The sequence below is a fragment of the Haliaeetus albicilla genome, chromosome 12 (assembly GCF_947461875.1).
Source record: "Haliaeetus albicilla chromosome 12, bHalAlb1.1, whole genome shotgun sequence".
Classification (NCBI taxonomy): domain Eukaryota; kingdom Metazoa; phylum Chordata; class Aves; order Accipitriformes; family Accipitridae; genus Haliaeetus; species Haliaeetus albicilla.
The window spans coordinates 10684421-10697221 of record NC_091494.1 but is presented as its reverse complement, the minus strand read 5'-3'; the positions used below and the strand labels follow the sequence as shown (position 1 = coordinate 10697221).

The 12801-nt window shown below is 39.7% G+C and overlaps 1 protein-coding gene across 7 annotated transcripts in view; it reads right to left on the bottom strand.

Annotated features, from left to right (window-relative positions):
* OTUD7A (OTU deubiquitinase 7A) overlaps positions 1 to 12801 on the bottom strand; it is a 154520-nt gene that overhangs the window by 62801 nt on the left and 78918 nt on the right. For 5 of the 7 annotated variants that reach the window (XM_069798019.1, XM_069798017.1, XM_069798023.1 and 2 more), the window contains one exon: positions 4118 to 4274. The exons of the other annotated variants lie outside the window; for them this stretch is intronic. The gene's annotated coding sequence lies outside the window, so the exon portion shown is untranslated. The remainder of the gene's footprint in view (positions 1 to 4117; positions 4275 to 12801) is intronic. 7 annotated transcript variants of the gene reach the window in all.

Below are 12801 nucleotides of genomic sequence, written 5' to 3'. Positions count from 1 at the left end.
CATATTTTCCTTCTCTGCTCCAAAAAAGACTATTGAAAATGCTAAAACATTCAAGCTACCGCACATTAAAATAAACAGCATTTGTCATTTGTCTATGCCTTAGCCTAGAAGCTGTTGATCACGCACATGGGAAGGTTTTCTCTTTCTTAACATTTCATATTTTTATTGATTTTTTTTCTTATGTGCAGCTTGTAAATGATTCTGCAACTTGAAGACTCCAATCCAGCTAAACACAGGCACTGTTCATTCAAAGCACGATCATTGTATCATTGTCACTGCTCATACATTGAAGTTTAGCAAGTATTTAAATGTTTGGCTAGCCTACAGCTCTTTTGCCTTACTTACTAATACTAACATATACACAATAGAGCTTAGTATTTGTTCTTTTATTTGCCCTGTCAACACCACTGCTGTACTTTATAGTTTCTCCACTGTACTGGGTCTGGATGGGATGGAATTAATTTTCTTCATTCATTTTCTAGAACTGCGGCTAAACCAGCATTGATAACACATCAGTACGTTAGTCATTGCTAAGCAGTGCTTACACAGCCTTAAGGCCTTTTCTGTTTCCTACTCTGCCCCGTGGGTGAGTAGGCTGAGGGTGGACAAGAGGCTGGGAGAGGAGACAGCCAGGACAGCTGACCCCAACTGACCAAAGAGATATTCCAGACCATATAACATGCTCAGCAGTAAAACTCAAGTCTTTCGAAAGTAGCCATTGCTCAGAGGCTGGCTTGCCATCAGTCTGCTTGTGAGAGGTGGTGAGTGATTGTCTTAGCGTCACTTGCTTTTTTTCCCCTCCTTCCTTCACTTTAATGAAACTCTTTATCGATGAGGTTTTTTTTCTTGCTTTTGCTGTTGCGATTCTTTCTCCCATCCCACTGGGGGGATGAGAAGAGTGAGTGAGCAGCTGGGAGGTGCTTAGTTGCCTGCTGAGGTCAGCAAACTCCAGGGCTTTGTACATCAAACTCCAGGATTTGTTAATGGCCACTTTCAGATTTTGCTGTTTGCTGTGTTATCACTTTGTTTTTCTTTGCCTGTGAGAGCTACGATAAAAGCACTAGCCTTGAGCCTAATCTGGTGTTTGGCCCATATATAGCTGCCATCCCAACACTCTTGAGAATCATCTCATGGAGTGAATGAAGAATTACACCTTTCTCCTCTTCTCCTCCAGAAGGAACTTTGTAGGGAAATTAAGAATGGCACCACCTCCTTCTTCGGGGTAGATGTTTCCTGCCTGTTGCAATGGCCCTTCAGTTTCTCAAAATTCCCTGCATATAACCAAAATGCTCACATTATGCAGAAAGATTATAGCTGTCAGCCAGGCGATCAAATTATTACCTGGTTGCTATGCCACTGGGATACTGAGGTCCTTAGTCAGAAATTAGAGGGTAAGGAAGCCCAGCAGCTGGGATCCCTAGCTGAGGACCAGCAAATCGGCAAAGGGGCAACAATCCACAGCTTCTGGAGGCAGTGCCTGTTGCATGTGAAAGCAAGGTATCCCCTCAAGTAAGATGTGCAAGCTACTAAGGCAAGTGGACCACCGCTGAGGAAGGTATCCAGTATCTGAGGGAATTAGTGGAGGTGGAGGTGATTTACAGCAACCTGGACAACAACCAGTCCTCCAAAGATCTGGACAAAATCCAGTGCATGTGGTCCACATGGCAGAAGTTTGTATGGAACACACCGACACCATGTGCCAGCACCCTGGCCATAATGGACTGGACAGACATCAGGGTACCAACTGTGGACAGATTGGCCTGCCAGCTCCAGCAGTTCAAAAAGTATCTCTCTTCCTCCCCAAACCTGCGGGCCTGTGTCTACCTTGTGCTGTCTACCTTCTCCAGCCTCTCAGAGGATCCTTCTGTTGTGGGGTGTGTGCTGAAGAACAGCAGGTGTTGATTGCTACCATGAAGGCACATGGTTGACAATATCACACCAAGCGAGAATTCCTGGTTCCCATACATGAGCTGATTAACTGATTAACTGATGAGAGAGACAAGGAGTGATCAGCAAGACTCACTCACCCTGTAACAGTCCCATATGGCCAGCATGGAAGTCTGATGGTGGGTAGAGGCTAACAGTGGACTACTACAGCCTGAACAGTCATGGCACTATTGTGTGCTGCTGCATGGCCATGCTAGAACTCCAATATGAACTGGAGTGAAAGGCAGTCTGGTATGCTGCAATTCACACCACCTATGTGTTTTTCTTGATTACTTTGGCAGCAGACTGCAGGCCACAGTTTCCTTTCACATGGAGGGGAGTCCAATACACCTGGAATTGACTGCCCCAGACATGGAAGCACAGCACTACCATTTCCATGGATAGATAACAATTGCACAGGGAAATGGTAAAGCCCTCCAAAACCCACAGTACATTGACATCATCGTATGGGGTAACACAGTGGAAGAAGTGTTTGAGAAAGGAAAAAGAATAATCCAAATCCTTCTGAAAGCTGGTTTTGCCATAAAACAAAGCAAGGTCAAAGGACTTGCACAAGAGATCCAGTTTTGGGGAATAAAATGGTAAGATGGACATCATATCGCAATGGATGTGATCAATAATGTAACAGCCATATTCCTACCAGTTAACAAATAATTAACACAAGCTTTCCTAGGCATTGTGGTTTTCTGGAGAAGGCATATTCCAGGTTACCTTCAGACTGCAAGTCCTCTGTATCGAGTGACATGAAAGAAGAACGGAAGAACTATTTCAGCTGGGGTTCTGAGCACTGATAAACCTCTGAACAGATCAAACAGGAGATAGTATGTGTGGTAGCCCTTGGGCCAGTTGAGCCCCTGGCGTCAACTGGAGCCTATGGTAGAAAGCACTCAGAGAGACTCAAGGTCAGTCTCTAGGGTTTTGGAGCCAAGGGTACATAGGATGCAGGGTATCAGGATATTTCTAGCTTCCTCTATTGTAGTATTTCTATAGTTGAATTTTCAGTGGAGAAGCCACCTCCATAAACCATATCGGAAACACCTGCAACAAATATACAGTATAAACACCTGGACCGACTGAGGCCCAGCTGGGAGAGGCAGAAAGGAAGGGTCTGGCAGGATTTCACCCTGTTCTTCTGAGAGATGCAATTAGAGTACTAGTTAATATAATCAGGGTACACAAAGTTCTTTTCTGTTTTTATATCTAATTCCCCATGCCCCATAAAAAAACCCCCATCAAACCCAGCCATCTATCCAGGGCTTTCTAAAGTAGTTATTATGTAATACCACCTTAACCATAAGAGAAAAGCACCATGTTTTTGCCCAAGTGGAGGATGTCAGGTTTCCTTCCTGGAAGGATTTGCCTGTCCCAAGGCAAAGTGACAGCAGCTTACTGAGAGAAAACCAGCATCACACCAATATGTCACTGCACTGGGTGTCAGTGGCCAGGTTCTGGTAGTGGAGGCTGTGGGGGTGGCCTCTGTGAGGAGAGGTAGGAGCTGCTCCATGCCGGACTCAGCTGGTTCTGGCCATCTCTGCAACAAGCCATGGCAGGGCACAGCTGAGCCCAGCAGCCAAGCTGGTGGCACCTCTCTAAAAATAGTCCAAAAGTTTTGTTTTATTTATTATTTTGTTTTATTTTGTTGTACGGTCATTTATTGATGACCAATACTGCAGCTCCTGTACAGTTCTTACTGTGTTTTTAAACAGTCTGTGGGGGGGAAACCTTACCAGGGTACTCTCTTGGGGGCACAATCATCTATGGACCCATTAGGAAGCAGATCATTATTGCCTCAAGTGAAAGATGACACAATGTCCAGCATGGGAGCTTATTCTGCCAAATCCATGGCTAACAAAATACATTTGCCCTACTGCATTTTGTACCTACTTTTTTGTTCCTGAAAAAGTGAAACCCATCCTTCTAGGCAATGTTTACAAATATCAAATAAAAATTAAAGCAGGCACTTCAAGAGTAGTTGGTGCTAGACAAGCTATTAACACAGATGGCGTTCAAAACACAGTTATACTAAAGGTATCTCCATACTTCTACCCTGCCTGCACAGCTGCAGAAATAGTGCAAAGCAAAGAAAACAGGATGAAGTTAAATGACACAACATAAGCAAAAGCGTAGGGTTTACCTTCATGCTTGTTATTGAATATTGGTCAAAGTTTACCTTTGAACATGAATTAGATTTTTCCTGTTAATTCCTCCTCACAGGCTCAGTTGCAACTTTACCACATGCCAAGGGTAAGGACTGGCATGGAGATTTCCTACTGGTAGCAGACGATATTGGTTGGCTCTTGCTTGTACCACAGCTACAGAGAAATAAACTGTGAAAAAAATTGGAAACCAGTTGATTTCACTGTTCCCCAAATGAAACACAGTCCTTTCCTACTCCATGTGCAACTACCTGGTTATATTTAACCTTCAAAATGGAATGCCTTTGCTTTCTTAGCAATTGCCTCTTTCTGCAAGTACATATCCCAAGTAGAATACAAACATCATTTACCTTCTGCCCCAGGAGGGTGTTGTCCTTCTCAGCCTCATGCATGAGGACTGCCTGCAAAACTCAACTTACTCCAACAAATTGAAAGCGTATGGGATATGGTTACACAATTACATGTTTTTCAGTATCAAAACAGATTACGCTGTTGCTAATCCTACCCGTTTACAGTCTTCTGGCCCCTACACTGTACCACTGTATGTTTTATAACACTTCTACATTTATGCTTTTATACTATTTATACAACTGTATCATTATGCTGGGGCCACATTAGGATAGCAGGGGAGGCGATCCTTTCCCCTCTATTCAGCCCTGGTGAGACTCATCTGGAGCATTACGTCCATTTCTGGCTCCCCAACACAAGAAAGACATGGACGTACCAGAGCAAGTCCAGTGAAGGACCACAAACTGCATAGCTGGATCACCACTGGACAAGGGAAACACTTCTAAAATGTAACATAATGATGTAGTAACAGAAGGAAAGCTGGAAATATTGAGGAGGCTAGTTAAAAAGGAATGCAGAAACTTCAGGAAGAGAACTACCTTAGTGGATTATGGCCAAATTTGGCATCTCAGCTTTGAAACAACTGAATCTCTTTCGATGCAAATGCAGGACAAAAATGCTACTTTTCTTTAAAAAAAAAAAAAAATACTCATACGTAGATCCACTGTACTAAGGAGCACTAACATCCCTACAAAAAGATCACAAGAAACTGAATACAATTAATTTCTTTAGTGACTAGGAGAAAGAATGAGGTAAGTCTTAACCAGCAGGATGGAAACACATGGATCAAGCTAAAACAACCTGCCACTGGTGAATGATACAAAGCATTCGTGAATTTCAGATAACAATCAAAAGTGACTCAGTGGTGTAATGACTGCTAATTTAAAATGCACCAGCTGGGCACTCAAGTACAGTCACTATGTGTGGGGGCTAGACTGCTCAAATTTGGAAAACTGAAGTGTGTATCAGTCCGAAAAAGTCAACTCATGAGTTGTCTCGGTATCAGCATTATTGCAGTATTTTCAACAGTAGTATTGAAAAGATAGCCTTTTAACAGCAGAAGACCAATCTCTTTCTGCATTTATGACATCACCCCTCACTCAGAATTTCTTCTTGATTACATGATCATCAGAATCCATATAGTAACCACGTCAACAGACACATTTCATTCTTAACTCATCCCAGCAAAGGTTATGTAAGCTGCCTATGAAGATCTTTTCTACAAAAGAGGTTCTTTCTGGTAATACAGAAAGTTCTCTGTCTATATATAGAAAACTGGTAATATCTGTGCATTGACAGCTGATGAAAACACAGCTCACATGCAACAGAGCCAGAGATAAGGCTAGCTGTTGTTTTACTGAAAAAGAATAATTTAAAATTAAATGCTATCCAGGTTCCATTATATAATGATAAATAGCTGTACAGGTAGAAAACACCTGCCTTATGTTGGGCACCAAGGAAGCACACCCAATCCAGACCTTCCAAATCCATGACAGTGTGAGAAAGAAGTTTTCTCATCGAACACTCCCTCTGCACCTGTGCACTATGCTATGTAATTCTCTAGGCTCTGGGTCCTGCAACTGTGCTTAGAACACCTGCACAAAAATATCTGTGCTATTTAATTCTTCCTGTTACTCATCAGACCTAAATTAACAGCACAACATATATTAATAGTGTTTATTCAGACAGATGCGTCTGAAAAGATGGAAGAATCAATGATGAAACATGTTAATGAACATTAAAAATGAAAAAAAACAGAACAAACGTAGCACTGATTAGCTGAAGTAACACTGGTTCACTGTGTTGGATTACTTAAAAATGAAATGAGATCTACAGAATTGTGCCGATTGGAGCTGGACTCCTGAACACTTTCTATGCAAACTCCACATTTCAACAGTGCTGAATTAAGCACATCCAATGCTGTAAGAGACAACTAAAATCTCTGCTACACATGCAGCTGAGGAGCAACCTTCTGTGGAAACTCATTCCTCATATACTGGTAAAGCCTCACAAAGTCCCTGAAACATTATAAACTGAGTGTGGTGCTACCAAACACACAAATAGTAACAGCTATAGTAAAAAACCACAAACACACCCAGGCCCCCAAACCAACCCACCCCCCCAACCCCATCCCAAACCCTCTCCAAAACTCAAATACTAGGTTTCCTACTATAGCAGTATTTTACTGTTAGTACTAATTACTAACCATGTATTAACTTTTTTTCTTTTTTTCATCCAGCAAACATCACCTCTCTACCCCATTTTGAAGTCATAATTATCACAGGTGGCAGGTAGTCTGGCTGTTACTTGTACTACTTCATCCTGAACAAAAACCTTTACAAAAAAAGTCTGAATTATGCATGCTCTACACTCTGAAAGCAATGAGCAGAGTTGGTAGGATCCTCCCTGTATACATTTGAACTAGCACTATTTTTGTCTGCAGAGGGAGTTGTTTTCTCAGCTCTCTAAAATTTAGAGGGAGGGGAAAAAAAACCCAACAAAACAAAACCCAACAAAAAAAGACTTTAAAAAAATATTATCTTTGCCAGAAAACTACTATTAGCTGTGAAAACCCACACAGATGGAATAGTAAAAACTACTAAGCAAAAAAAAAAGAAAATAAATTGTAAAGGAGGCGGCAGTGACTCAGAAGCCAGATGGCTACCAGACGTAGTATTCTCACCACGTGAATATAATCTCTCCTCACCCACAAAACCATCACCACCACCTTTGCTCCGGATGGCTAGTCAAAGCATTAACACAACTTACACTTTAAATATACATACTTGGAAAAGATCTAACACAATCATCCATATTATATCCACTTGTCAATAAGCATCACTCCTCTTGTAGTTAACAGTATAGACACACAGATATAATTGCAGTCTTCCTTTCAAATGTGTCACACGATACACAAACGGCACTTTGAATTGAATGTAAGTGAAAACATCTTGATCCTCAAAACACAATTAAGACCTTGGTTTCCACTCACTTTCAAGCCAAATTTCTTCCTTAAATAATTTCTTATTTATAAAATGCAAATACAAGAGGCAGTAAAAAGGGATAATTTGTTGTATATTGTAAGGAAAAGGATTTTAAAAGTATTTAAAGAAGAGATACTGATTACTTCTAAATGTTAAGATGGGTTAATATGACTTGAAATCATTTTAATACAATTTTAATACAATCTCAGTTACACTTGATTTTTTCTTCTCCTTTAAGTACCTCTCTCTCAAAACTGAGCCATACTCAGAAGTAAACAGTCTTCATCTGGATATCAATTTGACTTCTTCAAAATCAAATAGCTTCACCCAGTTAAACAATATGAAGACACTTTTTCTAAACAAGTGGAAAGAGATGCATAGGGCTAACTAATGAAGCAAAAGCAGGTATGTTAGAACAAATCCCATGCGTCCAGAATCAGAAGTGAGGAACAGAAAGAAAACAGCACACAAACAGTGCACAGTGGGCAAATCCTCAGGAAGACATAATGACTAAACTGCAACTAAGATCTTCCACCTTCATAATTTCCAAAGAAAGGATGAAATAAGCACCGTCAATAATATGACCGCTCTAGGAAGCCAGTGGAAACATGCTCACCAATTGCATTAAACCAGTTCCCACACACACTTTTTTTACCTTCCCTGCAGTGTGACAAGGCTAAATGCCTATTAACATTACTGATTCCTCTCAGCTGGTTTGGCAATATACAGACTAAGTGCAGACCACTCTTGTGTTGAATGTTCATGATGCTTGCATTTTTGGTTGTGAAGGCAGAAAGACCCTGTTTGTGCACAGCTTCAGACTTTGAAAGTAATTCTTTCTGACATGCTGTGTTTGATGGAGAATACTATAATTCTACAATCCTGACAATATAATGAAATTGAACCAATGCAGTAAATAAGACCATTTGTTCTTAGTGAAACATTTAAATTTTTTGAACTCAGGCTGTGCAATTTCTCATTCTTTTCTGTATGCAAAATGTATTTACTTACAGTTTCAGAAACTTTAATTTTTTTAGTAAGCCAGTTTTTATTTGGTTATTACATTTTTAAAGCTCCTCCACTCTTCATTAGATAACGCTTTGCCAAAGTTCATATACAAGATAAAAATTATTAAGGGAAAATAATGTAATTAAACAATCAAGTCCATCAGAGAAGATTTGGTTAGGAGGGGAACATCAGCTTCAAGGGAACTGGCAGTTAATGTAGGCACTCAGCTTTTCAGATTACGTTACAGGAATACCATGTATATGAGGGACTAGTTAATTGTTCAGAGCATTTGTTGCCCAGGTAAAAGGTGATTAAATATTAAGATACAGGGCTAATCTGAAACATAGAAAGATGATGCTCTGCCAAGAGTAGCTGAAAGGACTGACATTGAATTTCTAATGTTTTTGCACCAATGAAGACACAATCTTCTGACTACTGTGGTTTGCCTACAGGAAGGCTACCTTATTCCCAACATGAAATTTCTCTTTACCCTTTATTTGGGTTGACTTCAATATTACTTAATACACTATAACCTCAATTCAATAAACTTTTTGTATTCAGAGTAACACTTCATTTGTGCTTTGTTGCAGTATTCCCCTAAACAGCTGGGGAGTTTTATTTCTATGTTTAGATACGGGGGGGGGGGGGGGGTGTGTGTTCTGTGCAGATACAGTCAGGGCTGTGTCCAAGATATAGTTGGAAAAATCAGAAACAATTAGTCATACAAACATGTTTATGTTTTCCAGTATTCAAAATGGACCTAGAAGGTAAAAACAGAAGACAAATATTGGCAAACCCTCTTCTGGAATATTGGGCGCAAGTTCAATAACTTACATTTCAGAGTGATCACCTCAGACTGAAACAGGTGAAATGAAAGGCTACAGATCATCAGAAGTCAAGCATTTTATCTTATGATAAATCACTAAAAGCCTGGATTGCAGAGCCAATGAAACAAGGTTGAGAACGGGATTAAGACTGCTCTTCATAAATACACCAAGCCACAAGCAAACATAGTCTGGAAATAAAGACAGGGCTCCCAGTGACAGAAGTACTGCGAACAATTTTTCCTTAGAAGCTGGGGAGAAAATACTGAATTATTTTCAAAAATAGAGCTACCTAAATACATGTAAAGTACAAAACAACATCCTGCAGTGATAGGAAACCAGACTGTCCTGGTTTCAGCTGGGATAGAGTTAATTTTCTTTCTAGTAGCTGGTATAGTGTTATGTCTTGGATTCAGTATGAGACAAATGTTGGTAACACTGGTGTTTTCAGTTGTTGCTAAGTAGTGTTTATACCAAGTCAAGGATTTTTCAGGTTCTCATGCCCAGCCAGCAAGAAGGCTGGAGGGGCACAAGAAGTTGGGAGGGAACATAGCCAGGACGGCTGACCCGAACTGGCCAAAGGGATATTCCATATCATGTGACATCATGCCCAGTATATAAACTGGGGGGAGTTGGCCTGGGAGGGATCACTGCTCAGGAACTAACTGGGCATTGGTTGGCAAGTGGTGAGCAACTGCACTGTGCATCACTTGTTTTGTATATTCTAATTCTATTATTATTATTATTATTGTCATTTTATTACTAGTATTATCATATTATTTTCTTCCTTTCTGTCCTATTAAACTGTTCTTAACCCACGAGTTTTACTGGTTTTTTTTCCCTGATTCTCTCCCCCATCCCACTGGGTGGGGGGGGGAAGTGAGCGAGCAGCTGTATGGTGCTTAAATGCTGGCTGGGGTTAAACCACGACAGTCTTAAATTAGCACCTCAATAAACTGCACAGGCATATTCCAACACGCTACTATCTGGCTTGTTATTTATCTTTATTTTAAACCAGGATAAAACCTTGCTGGTACCATCCAGGATAGTTGAATTTTTTTGTATGGATGACCAGACCTGTTCTGTCACCTTATCTTCTTTTGAAGCTTTAGAACATAATTAGGCTTGAGAAACTTGCAAAATGATGTACACATACAAATCCTGGCCTTCCATGTTTCACTTGTAACTGCTGATCCCAGTCAGTCAGCAGATGCCACTTGGGATCATGCGTTGGTGAAGGAAATGCAGAAGTGTGGATGATAATACCGTCTTAACACTTTGAAGTTGTCTGCTGCAGATACCTTTAAACTTTTTAATCTAGCATGTTTCAGCAGTATTCTCCTGCTACATCATCACAATGGTCCTCTATCACTGACAATACAGGTTTGGCTTTACATACCTACCTAGCTTCTAATGCCAGTAACTATCTCTGAATGTATATTTAGTTATGGGCATCTCAGAATGAACCCCTGCTTGTAACAGAGCAGAAGTCAACCCTTTTTTAGGTTGGGGTGGGTGGGGTTTGGGGGGGCGGGGGCTGTGGGTGTTTTTTGTGTATGTGTGTGAAAATCATAGAGCTAGTAAGTTTAAGTCATAAGTGGACTAAAATATTGCTTCTTAATACAGTTTGCTGGTTTACAGAACTAAAGGGCATTACAGATTACAAAGTAGGCAATCTCCCTGCATTTGCACAAAGCAGATGCAGTTACGAAGTATATTCTTGTCCGGTTTGTTTTGAATCTATAAACTTCTCCAAAAGCTACAGGTAATCCTTACCCAAAGTTTGCATAATTATGCAAACAACTACTAATGGATAGTTAAGAATAATTATAAAAGTCTACTTCAAATTTCCAGCAAATGAAAAGAAAATAATTCTATTCAGGACACTGTTATGAGTTAAACAGAAGCTACCTGAATAATCTCTTTACTGAAGTGCTCACTCTATTTGAAAACCTCCAAATGTTTCTGAAAATGTTAATTATTTTGAATTAGTCTCACATTTGACAATTGTTTCATTGTTCTTTGCTTGTTCCATTAATCCTGAAGGTTTAAACTTTGGCAGTTTAACATCTGTACTTGTTTAAATACCAATGGATGAAAACCTCTGTATGGCCCTTCATAAATTCACATGTCGCTTAGTTCTTCTCTTCTTGATACATTTGTATACTTACAATTAAATTAATTTTACTGCTTGCAGAAAGAATAGCTTATTTTCTTATTTTTCCTAGTCCTTTGCGTTTAAATGGCCCAGCAATTTGACAACTACATTTAATAGAGAGTTGCTGTTATCTGGGATTTCAAAGGGGTTTTTGTGTGTCAATTAGAATCCAGTATATAGACTGCCATAAGCCATGGGTCATTTGCAGATGAGTATATTACCCAACCAATGCACTACTAGAGTGACTACACTAAATCAATAATGCTTATTTATGTACTACTTATGTACTATTTCTATAAAACATATCCTTGGACAAATCTACCATAGTGATTATGTTAAGTCAAAACTGAAACACGCTGACTTTGATTTCCAAATAGGAAAATTTCAGCAATAACTACCTTTCCTGGGGGTGGGGTGAGGGGGAGGAGGGGGCGGAGATAAAAGAAAAAAAAAAGATTCTTCTTCAAAGGTGCATATTTTTGCATACAATTTTCTCCTGGTTTCTTTTTGCTTGTTGGTTGGTTGGTTTTTAACAAGTGTTAGTATGACTATAGTACTTCATCCTGGGAGCATGATTTTTTTTTTTTTTTTTTAAAGTCAACTAAAAAATAACCAGGAGGAAGAACTCTGAGAAATTCCAAAGCAGGAGCTAGATAATGTGAAGTCTTTTAAAACTCCAGCCTGACTGATGACAGCCGTGTATGACATTGTGCAACTCTCAAAATTTAAAAGGAGAAATTTTCTGGCAAATTACTCAACAGCATCTCTAGCTATATGAAAAAAGGTGTACAGATTTGTAATTCAGTTTTATTTATTTATTTACCATGATCCAGTAATTGGAAAGAGGAAAACAAACACATGGGGTTCAGAGAAAAGTTACGTCAAAGAGGAGAAAGCAGAAGTAAAACATGACTGCACAGTCTAATAAACCATGTAGAAATCAATTCAGGCACATAAAGCTATGTAGCTAGTACTACCCTAGATATCACATAGTATCTTCTGGGTTTCAGCCGCTGCTCCAGAAGTGTATGGGTCTGCATCATACTTGCTAGTCCCATGTGGCTATCCCAGATGATTCAGAGCTTTCAAACTGGCAATACACATCTATGTGTAAGGAACGTACCTGAATCATCTATTTCTACCTACAATACTTATCAGGTGTGTATTTAGGTACTTGAATCACACCTGAAATACTGAAAGATCCGGGACTTGGGGGTTTTTATTTATTTATTTAAATGTTCAACTTAATTTGTCAAGACTGCACAAGACCATAAATACAAACAACTGGACAGAAATTCTGACAAAGTTTTTCCGGAAAGTTCTTAACTTCTCAAGACAGTTTTTTCCTAGACAAGATGACTTTAGTTGGAAAGACT